This window comes from Salvelinus namaycush, chromosome 24 (assembly GCF_016432855.1).
Source record: "Salvelinus namaycush isolate Seneca chromosome 24, SaNama_1.0, whole genome shotgun sequence".
Classification (NCBI taxonomy): Eukaryota; Metazoa; Chordata; class Actinopteri; order Salmoniformes; family Salmonidae; genus Salvelinus; species Salvelinus namaycush.
The window spans coordinates 34,409,282-34,420,088 of NC_052330.1; positions in this window are offsets into that span (position 1 = coordinate 34,409,282).

The following is a 10,807-nucleotide window of genomic DNA, read 5'->3' on the forward strand; positions in this document are numbered from 1 at the left end:
GCCTCTATTGCGGTTCTGCGGGACATTTTGTCATGTCATGTCCAGTAAAAGCCAGAGCTCATCAGTAAGCGGAGGGCTACTGGTGAGCGCTACTACTCCTGTCTCTCCATCAAGATCCTGTACTACCTTGTCGGTCCATCTACGCTGGACCGGTTCAGCTGCTTCCTGCAGTGCCTTGATAGACTCTGGGGCTGAGGGTTGTTTTATGGACGAAGCATGGGCTCGGAAACATGACATTCCTCTCAGACAGTTAGGGAAGCCCACGCCCATGTTCGCCTTAGATGGTAGTCTTCTCCCCAGTATCAGATGTGAGACACTACCTTTAACCCTCACAGTATCTGGTAACCACAGTGAGACCATTTCCTTTTTGATTTTTCGTTCACCTTTTACACCTGTTGTTTTGGGTCATCCCTGGCTAGTATGTCATAATCCTTCTATTGATTGGTCTAGTAATTCTATCCTATCCTGGAACGTTTCTTGTCATGTGAAGTGTTTAATGTCTGCTATCCCTCCTGTGTCTTCTGTCCCCTCTACTCAGGAGGAACCTGGTGATTTGACAGGAGTGCCGGAGGAATATCATGATCTGCGCACGGTCTTCAGTCGGTCCAGAGCCAGCTCCCTTCCTCCTCACCGGTCGTATGATTGTTGTATTGATCTCCTTCCGGGGACCACTCCCCCTCGGGGTAGACTATACTCTCTGTCGGCTCCCGAACGTAAGGCTCTCGAGGATTATCTGTCTGTTTCTCTCAACGCCGGTACCGTGGTGCCTTCTTCCTCTCCCGCCGGAGCGGGATTTTTCTTTGTTAAGAAGAAGGACGGTACTCTGCGCCCCTGCGTGGATTATCGAGGGCTGAATGACATAACGGTTAAGAATCGTTATCCGCTTCCCCTTATGTCGTCAGCCTTCGAGATTTTGCAGGGAGCCAGGTTCTTTACTAAGTTGGACCTTCGTAACGCTTACCATCTCGTACGCATCAGAGAGGGGGACGAGTGGAAAACGGCGTTTAACACTCCGTTAGGGCATTTTGAATACCGGGTTCTGCCGTTCGGTCTCGCTAATGCTCCAGCTGTCTTTCAGGCATTAGTTAATGATGTACTGAGAGACATGCTGAACATTTTTGTTTTCGTTTACCTTGACGATATCCTGATTTTTTCACCGTCACTCGAGATTCATGTTCAGCACGTTCGACGTGTACTCCAGCGCCTTTTAGAGAATTGTCTCTACGTGAAGGCTGAGAAGTGCGCCTTTCATGTCTCCTCTGTCACATTTCTCGGTTCTGTTATTTCCGCTGAAGGCATTCAGATGGATCCCGCTAAGGTCCAGGCTGTCAGCGATTGGCCCGTTCCTAAGTCACGTGTCGAGTTGCAGCGCTTTCTCGGTTTCGCTAATTTCTATCGGCGTTTCATTCGTAATTTCGGTCAAGTGGCTGCCCCTCTCACAGCTCTGACTTCTGTCAAGACTTGCTTTAAGTGGTCCGGTTCCGCCCAGGGAGCTTTTGATCTCCTCAAGAAGCGTTTTACATCCGCCCCTATCCTTGTTACTCCTGACGTCACTAAACAATTCATTGTCGAGGTTGACGCTTCAGAGGTGGGCGTGGGAGCCATTCTGTCTCAGCGCTCCCAGTCTGATGATAAGGTCCATCCTTGCGCTTACTTTTCTCATCGCCTGTCGCCATCGGAACGCAACTATGATGTGGGTAACCGCGAACTGCTCGCCATCCGCTTAGCCATAGGCGAATGGCGACAGTGGTTGGAGGGGGCGACCGTTCCTTTTGTCGTTTGGACTGACCATAAGAACCTTGAGTACATCCGTTCTGCCAAACGACTTAATGCACGTCAGGCTCGTTGGGCGTTGTTTTTCGCTCGTTTCGAGTTCGTGATTTCCTATCGTCCGGGAAATAAGAACACCAAGCCTGATGCCTTATCCCGTCTCTTTAGTTCTTCTGTGGCTTCTACCGACCCCGAGGGGATTCTCCCTGAGGGGCGTGTTGTCGGGTTGACTGTCTGGGGAATTGAGAGACAGGTAAAGCAAGCACTCACTCACACTGCGTCGCCGCGCGCTTGTCCTAGTAACCTTCTGTTCGTTCCTGTCTCTACTCGTCTGGCTGTTCTTCAGTGGGCTCACTCTGCCAAGTTAGCTGGCCACCCCGGCGTTCGGGGTACGCTTGCTTCTATTCGCCAGCGGTTTTGGTGGCCTACTCAGGAGCGGGACACGCGCCGTTTCGTGGCTGCTTGCTCGGACTGCGCGCAGACTAAGTCAGGTAACTCTCCTCCTGCCGGTCGTCTCAGACCGCTTCCCATTCCTTCTCGACCATGGTCTCACATCGCCTTAGACTTTATTACCGGTCTGCCTTCGTCTGCGGGGAAGACTGTGATTCTTACGGTTATCGATAGGTTCTCTAAGGCGGCACATTTCATTCCCCTCGCTAAGCTTCCTTCCGCTAAGGAGACGGCACAAATCATCATTGAGAATGTGTTCAGAATTCATGGCCTCCCGTTAGACGCCGTTTCAGACAGAGGTCCGCAATTCACGTCACAGTTTTGGAGGGAGTTCTGTCGTTTGATTGGTGCTTCCGTCAGTCTCTCTTCCGGGTTTCATCCCCAGTCTAACGGTCAAGCAGAAAGGGCCAATCAGTCGATTGGTCGCATATTACGCAGCCTTTCGTTTCGAAACCCTGCGTCTTGGGCAGAACAGCTCCCCTGGGCTGAGTACGCTCACAACTCGCTTCCTTCGTCTGCTACCGGGCTATCTCCGTTTCAGAGTAGTCTTGGGTACCAGCCTCCTCTGTTCTCGTCCCAGCTCGCCGAGTCCAGCGTTCCCTCCGCTCAGGCTTTTGTCCAACGTTGTGAGCGCACCTGGAGGAGGGTCAGGTCTGCACTTTGCCGTTACAGGGCGCAGACTGTGAGAGCCGCCAATAAACGTAGGATTAAGAGTCCTAGGTATTGTCGCGGTCAGAGAGTGTGGCTTTCCACTCGTAACCTTCCCCTTACGACAGCTTCTCGCAAGTTGACTCCGCGGTTCATTGGTCCGTTCCGTGTCTCTCAGGTCGTCAATCCTGTCGCTGTGCGACTGCTTCTTCCGCGACATCTTCGTCGCGTCCACCCTGTCTTCCATGTCTCTTGTGTCAAGCCTTTTCTTCGCGCCCCCATTCGTCTTCCCTCCCCCCCCCCCGTCCTTGTCGAGGGCGCTCCTATTTACAGGGTACGGAAGATCATGGACATGCGTTCTCGGGGACGTGGTCACCAGTACTTAGTGGATTGGGAGGGTTACGGTCCTGAGGAGAGGAGTTGGGTTCCATCTCGGGACGTGCTGGACCGTTCGTTGATTAATGATTTCCTTCGTTGCCGCCAGGGTTCCTCCTCGAGTGCGCCAGGAGGCGCTCGGTGAGTGGGGGGGTACTGTCATGTTTTGTCTTTCATCATGTCTTGTCCCTGTGCTTCCCTCTGCTGGTCTTATTAGGTTCTTTCCCTCTTTCTCTCTCTCTATCGTTCCGTTCCTGCTCCCAGCTGTTTCTCATTCTCCTAACGACCTCATTTACTCTTTCACACCTGTCCCCTATTTTGCCCTCTGATTAGAGTCCCTATTTCTCCCTCTGTTTTCCGCTTCTGTCCTTGTCGGATTCTTGTTTGACGTTTGCTGTTCCTGTGTCCTTGTTCCGCCCTGTCGTGTTCTTTGCCTTCTTCAGATGCTGCGTGTGAGCAGGTGTCAATGTCAGCTACGGCCAGTGCCTTCCTGAAGCGACCTGCAGTCTGTGGTCGCGTCTCCAGTCGTTCCTCTCTGTTGACGAGAGGATAGTATCCAGGAGAATCATTATTTGTTTTATTCTGGAATAAAGACTCTGTTACTATTACGTCGCTTTTGGGTCCTCATTCTGCAGCACAACAATATGTCAAAGTGTCACCCATAGAGATCCTATTCAATGAATTAACTATTGTAATTCCTAATTCTACGGTGTCACCAACAAAAAACATAAACAGTAGTCTTATAGCAACACGTGGCATACATTTTTCACGTCATAAAAATATCACTTTTAGTACTCAAAGCCATTCCACGAGAGCAGCATTTCTTTTTCAGCCCAGTCGGTCCTCCATGACTAAAACATGAACAGTACATTAATAAGTCCTTTGTTTTGGGTTGTGTTCAGGTTAAAACAATTAGACAAATCTATATTTCCATATTTACCAAGTCCTATTCTTGAAGATCAAGGAGTATTAAATTAATTGAAATGACTGGATATCTGACAGACTTTGGTTTTTAATATACACTGCTCAAAAAAATAAAGGGAACACTTAAACAACACAATGTAACTCCAAGTCAATCACACTTCTGTGAAATCAAACTGTCCACGTAGGAAGCAACACTGATTGACAATAAATTTCACATGCTGTTGTGCAAATGGAATAGACAAAAGGTGGAAATTATAGGCAATTAGCAAGACACCCCCAATAAAGGAGTGGTTCTGCAGGTGGTGACCACAGACCACTTCTCAGTTCCTATGCTTCCTGGCTGATGTTTTGGTCACTTTTGAATGCTGGCGGTGCTTTCACTCTAGTGGTAGCATGAGACGGAGTCTACAACCCACACAAGTGGCTCAGGTAGTGCAGCTCATCCAGGATGGCACATCAATGCGAGCTGTGGCAAGAAGGTTTGCTGTGTCTGTCAGCGTAGTGTCCAGAGCATGGAGGCGCTACCAGGAGACAGGCCAGTACATCAGGAGATGTGGAGGAGGCCGTAGGAGGGCAACAACCCAGCAGCAGGACCGCTACCTCCGCCTTTGTGCAAGGAGGAGCAGGAGGAGCACTGCCAGAGCCCTGCAAAATGACCTCCAGCAGGCCACAAATGTGCATGTGTCTGCTCAAACGGTCAGAAACAGACTCCATGAGGGTGGTATGAGGGCCCGACGTCCACAGGTGGGGGTTGTGCTTACAGCCCAACACCGTGCAGGACGTTTGGCATTTGCCAGAGAACACCAAGATTGGCAAATTCGCCACTGGCGCCCTGTGCTCTTCACAGATGAAAGCAGGTTCACAGGCACATGTGACAGACGTGACAGAGTCTGGAGACGCCGTGGAGAACGTTCTGCTGCCTGCAACATCCTCCAGCATGACCGGCAGGGTAGCCTAGTGAGATCCTCAGTTAAGTTAAGAACAATTTCTTATTTACAGTGAGGGCCTAGGAACAGTGGGTTAACTGCCTTGTTCAGGGGCAGAATGACAGATTTGTACCTTGTCAGCTCGGGGATTCGATCTAGCAACTTTTCGGTTTCTGGCCCAAAGCTCTAACCACTAGTCTACCTGCCGCCCCTCTTAAAGGGAAAGTAATCTGAACCCCTCTTAAAGGGAAAGTAATCTGAACCCCTCTTAAAGGGAAAGTAATCTGAACCCCTCTTAAAGGGAAAGTAATCTGAACCCCTCTTAAAGGGGAAGTAATCTGAACCCCTCTTAAAGGGGAAGTAATCTGAACCCCTCTTAAAGGGGAAGTAATCTGAACCCCTCTTAAAGGGAAAGTAATCTGAACCCCTCTTAAAGGGGAAGTAATCTGAACCCCTCTTAAAGGGAAAGTAATCTGAACCCCTCTTAAAGGGGAAGTAATCTGAACCCCTCTTAAAGGAAAAGTAATCTGAACCCCTCTTAAAGGGGAAGTAATCTGAACCCCTCTTAAAGGGAAAGTAATCTGAACCCCTCTTAAAGGGGAAGTAATCTGAAAGTAATTAGGTCACGTTACTGAGTTTGGCTTAATGCAAAAGTTACGGTACTGATTACAGTTTTGGACACTAGTAACTATAACGGATTACATTTAGAAAGTAACTTGCCCAACCCTATCCATCAACAAGTGCCCCTCAAATTCAAAGTAAGGCTTTCAAATAATGTCAGCAGCCAGTGATATCTGTAGAGCCAGCAGTGGTACTGTACACTACACCTGATACAACTCAACTTGATTGGTAGATCTGGTCCAAGCGGATCGTACTTCCCTGAATCGTGGCCAGTAAACAATGTTGTAACTGAGTAGCATAAGCCTATCAGTGTGTGTGTGTGTGTGTGTGTGTGTGTTCACGTGTGTTTGTTCATGTGTGTCCCTATGGTTGTGTGTGTGTGTGTCTGTGTGTGTGCGTATCCCTATGTGTGTGTGTGTGTCTATGTGTGTGCGTGTCCCTATGTGTGTGTGTGTGTGTATGTGTGTGTGCGTATCCCTATGTGTGTGTGTGTGTGTGTGTGTGTGTGTGTGTGTGTGTGTGTATACCTGTGTGTGTGTGTGTGTATGTGTGTGTGTGTATACCTATGTGTGTGTGTGTGTGTGTGTGTGTGTGTGTGTGTGTGTGTGTGTGTGTGTGTGTGTGTGTGTGTGTGTCTGTGTGTGTGCGTGTCCCTATGTGTGTGTGTGTGTGTGTGTGTGTGTGTGCGTATCCCTATGTGTGTGTGTCTGTGTGCGTGCGTGTCCCTATGTGTGTGTGTGTCTGTGTGTCTGTGTGTGTGCGTGTCCCTATGTTTGTGTGTGTGTATGTGTGTGTGCGTATCCCTATGTGTGTGTGCGTATCCCTGTGTGTGTGTGTGTGTGTGTGTACAGAGACAGTCAGTTGGATGTCCTGTGAAAGGAGCAACCTGTCACATTACACTACCAACATCAGTACCAACATCATGAACAGCGTCAGACCATGCCAGGAGTGTGTCAGGTGTCGAGGTGGCACACAGGGCCAGCCAGGTGTGTGTGTATGTGTGTGACATCGTCCCCTGCCTCTAGAGCCTAGAGAGGGATGTGGCTTGGCACTGCCATCTGACAGAGCAATAAGCATTCAGAATAGATTGTCAAAACCTTATAGGTTTGTTTCTGGTGTAAAATGGTGATTGTTACACATAATGGGACATGAGTACATTTAGGAAAATTCTATATCAGTGTGTTAAATAATTGCCCATTTCATCTCAAAGTACTGTAAACAACATCAAATGTGGGCCTGACAAACCTCATATCCAAGGGTGTTTGTAGGGTCAGCAAAGAGTTGTTGTTCCTCGTTCCTTCTGGGGATGTGAATTACCATAATACATCTTTAAACATCAACATGACTAAGGCCCTGGGTGGGATACAATGGTGTGAAATGGGATCCTGTGGAGGGACAGGGGTCTTGCCAACCAGCAGATTAATAACACTGCAGTGTTTCCCGGGCAGATGGATTTTGTTTTTTTTCAAGCCAGGGTTGAACAGGCAGAAGACAGAGATAGGGATGAGAGGAGGAAGGAAAATGAGAGGAGAGAGGGAGGAAGAGAGGGGAGAGGGAGGAAGAGAGGGAGGAGTAGAGGAGAGGAGAGAGGGAGGAGTAGAGTAGAGAAGAGAGGGAGGAGAGAGGGAGGAGTAGAGTAGAGGAGAGGAGAGAGGGAGGAGAGAGGGAGGAGAGAGGGAGGAGTAGAGGAGAGAGGGAGGAAGAGAGGAAGGAGAGAGGGAGGAGTAGAGGAAAGAGGGAGGAAAAGAGGGAGGAGAGAGGGAGGAGTAGAGTAGAGGAGAGGAGAGAGGGAGGAGGGAGGAGTAGAGTAGAGAACAGAGGGAGGAGTAGAGTAGAGGAGAGAGGGAGGGAGGAGTAGAGGAGAGAGGGAGGAAGAGAGGGAGGAGAGAGGGAGGAGTAAAGAGGAGGGGAGAGGGAGGAGACAGGGAGGAGTAGAGTAGAGACGAGAGGGAGGAGAGAGGAGAGAGGGAGGAGTGAGGAGAGAGGGAGGACGAGAGGAGAGAGGGAGGAAGAGAGGACAGAAGGAGGAAGAGAGGAGAGAGGGAGGTGAGAGGAGAGAGGGAGGAGGAGAGAAGAGAGGGAGGTGAGAGGGAGGGAGGAAGAGAGGGAAGAGGAGAGGAGAGGGGGAGGAGAAGAGATGAGAGGGGAGAGCTGGCCCTTGCAGCCAGATAATAGACTTAGATAGTATCAATCACCTGACACCATTCACACCATTATGTAAAGACTCAATAGCACATTGAAGCCAAATGAAGTCGGTTAAGATGGTGTCTCACGTATTGCCTTCAAAATTGGACGTCTGTCCATATCCTGAAGACGTTGTGAAATACCTTCAAAACTGGCCACTAGGGGCAACAGTGAGCGCTACAACCAGCTGAAATATTTACTACACAACAAACATAAGAATTAAAAAACTAAACAATGACACAAACAGAACAACTAAAAAAGCACCCCAAGGAAAAGCTAAGCTAAAAATATGTGTTTTAAGATCTCTTTTAAATATTCTATGTCCACATTTTCAGCCCCCCTCAGGTTCTCTGGCAGGCTATTCCAGAGGCTGGGGGCATAACAAACTTAAAAACACTATGAACTTTGACCTTTGGAGAACTGTGGACAAAGGTCAGCATCTGAAGTCAAATTGATAACACCGTAAGATTCTGTTGCAGTTTGAGCTACTTCCTCCAGGATGTGGCGTTGCAGACTAGCTCAGTGCTGCCTCCTCTCAGTGACTAACTCACGTTGAAGGCCGACCGGGGTACTGCAGGCTGTTATCAGCAACTCAATTATCCTTATAACTTCTTCTGTGTGCAGTTTAAAAAAAACAAAAATCAGTCCCAGGACATACATCTGGTGTATTATAAACAATTATTGCTACCATGATTGCCTTCGAAACATTTTATTTACAAAAACATTGACAATTTGTTAATTCACTATAATGGGGGATCCCATTACATGCTAACAAAGCCTGCAGTACCGCAGTCGGCCTTGAGGGGGCAGTCGTTCTCCCCTGGTGTGTCAGTATGTGTCCATACTTATACGTGTGTGTGTGTGTAGCTGACCCGTGTTTATGTCTACACCAGGTAATCTGACTCAGCGGTGTAACTGGAGCCTGTACACTCCCACCTGAGCGTTTCATTATTTAAGGTGCTTTGGCTGAAAACCTGATCACCTCCAGGATCTATTATATCTACCTACCGCCTACCGCCTACCACCAGCACCCCCGCTCGCCGCTGCTACAACCATTCGCCCCTGGTTTCCACGCTGCTTGGTCGCTACAGGACAGGAGAGAGAAAGAGAAAGGGGAGAGAGAGCGGAGAGTAGTGGAGAGGAGATGAGGAAAGAAGATGAGTAGAACAGAGAAGTAGAGATGAGTAGAACAGAGGAGAACTTGAAGAGAGTGGGAGAAAGGGAGGATGAGGAGACCAGGGGAGAGGAGATGAGGAGATTAGGAGACCAGGGGAGAGGAGATGAGGAGATTAGGAGACCACTCAGACCAGGTGTATTAGGACACCTGCCACTTTCTCTTTGTGGGGTGTTGACTTAAACTCACAGAATAAGTCATCACTCTTCAGCATCTCTCACAGAATAAGTCATCATGATTCAGTGTCTCTCACAGAATAAGTCATCATGATTCAGTGTCTCTCACAGAATAAGTCATCATGATTCAGTATCTCTCACAGAATAAGTCATCATGATTCAGTGTCTCTCACAGAATAAGTCATCACTCTTCAGTATCTCTCACAGAATAAGTCATCATGATTCAGTATCTCTCACAGAATTTATCATCACTTTTCAGCATCTCTCACAGAATGAATCATCACGCTTTATCTCTCACAGAATAAGCCATCACTCTACAGTATCTCTCACAGAATAAATCATCACTCTTCAGCATCTCTCACAGAATAAGTCATCACTCTTCAGCATCTCTCACAGAATAAATCATCACTCTTCAGCATCTCTCACAGAATAAGTCATCACTCTTCAGTATCTCTCACAGAATAAATCATCACTCTTCAGTATCTCTCACAGAATGAATCATCACGCTTTATCTCTCACAGAATAAGTCATCACTCTTCAGCATCTCTCACAGAATAAGTCATCACTCTTCAGTATCTCTCACAGACGCCACAACTTAAGGGCTCTTATGTTTTCACTTATTTAGATGTATTGAGATTTCATAGATAGATAGAAAAATACAGGTCAAATATCGTGCCATGTGTAGGGGATAGGGTGCAATTTGGGATGCAGAGGTATTCCAGGTCCCCTTCTACCCGCTGGATCCATTTCCTTCAGATTCATTTGCAGGGGGAAGCAAATTGGAGGGCATCTGACACACACACTCACGGACGCACACACACAAACGCACACACACACACACACACAAAAACACACACACACTCGCACACACACTCGCACACACGCACGCACACGCACACACACTTGACCATCTGGTCGTGTGCCTTTTTCCTACTCAGTCAGAGGCCCCAATTTCATTAAGAACATCATCACTGGGCCCAGAGACACCTGAGCCTTAGCCTTCTCTATCCCAACGCACCATGTGGGCTGTTCCGTGTGTGTGTGTGTGTGTGTGTGTGCGTGCGTGCGTGCGTGCGTGCGTGCGTGCGTGTGTGTGTGTGTAGATGAGATGACCAGGTAATGTGTGTGTGTGTGTGTTTGTGTGTCTATGGCACTGAGAGAAAGTGTAGCTCTGAAAGCAGTGATTTGTTGTAGCCATGAAAAGGCCTCCTCACAGGGAGCTGGCTCTCTCTATCAGCCTCCCTCTGGCAGGAGATGACCTGGTTCAACAGGGAGCTGGCTCTCTCTAGCAGCCTCCCACTGGCAGGAGATTACCTGGTTCAACAGGGAGCTGGCTCTCTCTATCAGCCTCCCACTGGCAGGAGATGACCTGGTTCAACAGGGAGCTGGCTCTCTCTATCAGCCTCCCTCTGGCAGGAGATGACCTGGTTCAACAGGGAGCTGGCTCTCTCTATCAGCCTCCCTCTGGCAGGAGATTACCTGGTTCAACAGGGAGCTGGCTCTCTCTATCAGCCTCCCTCTGGCAGGAGATGACCTGGTTCAACAGGGAGCTGGCTCTC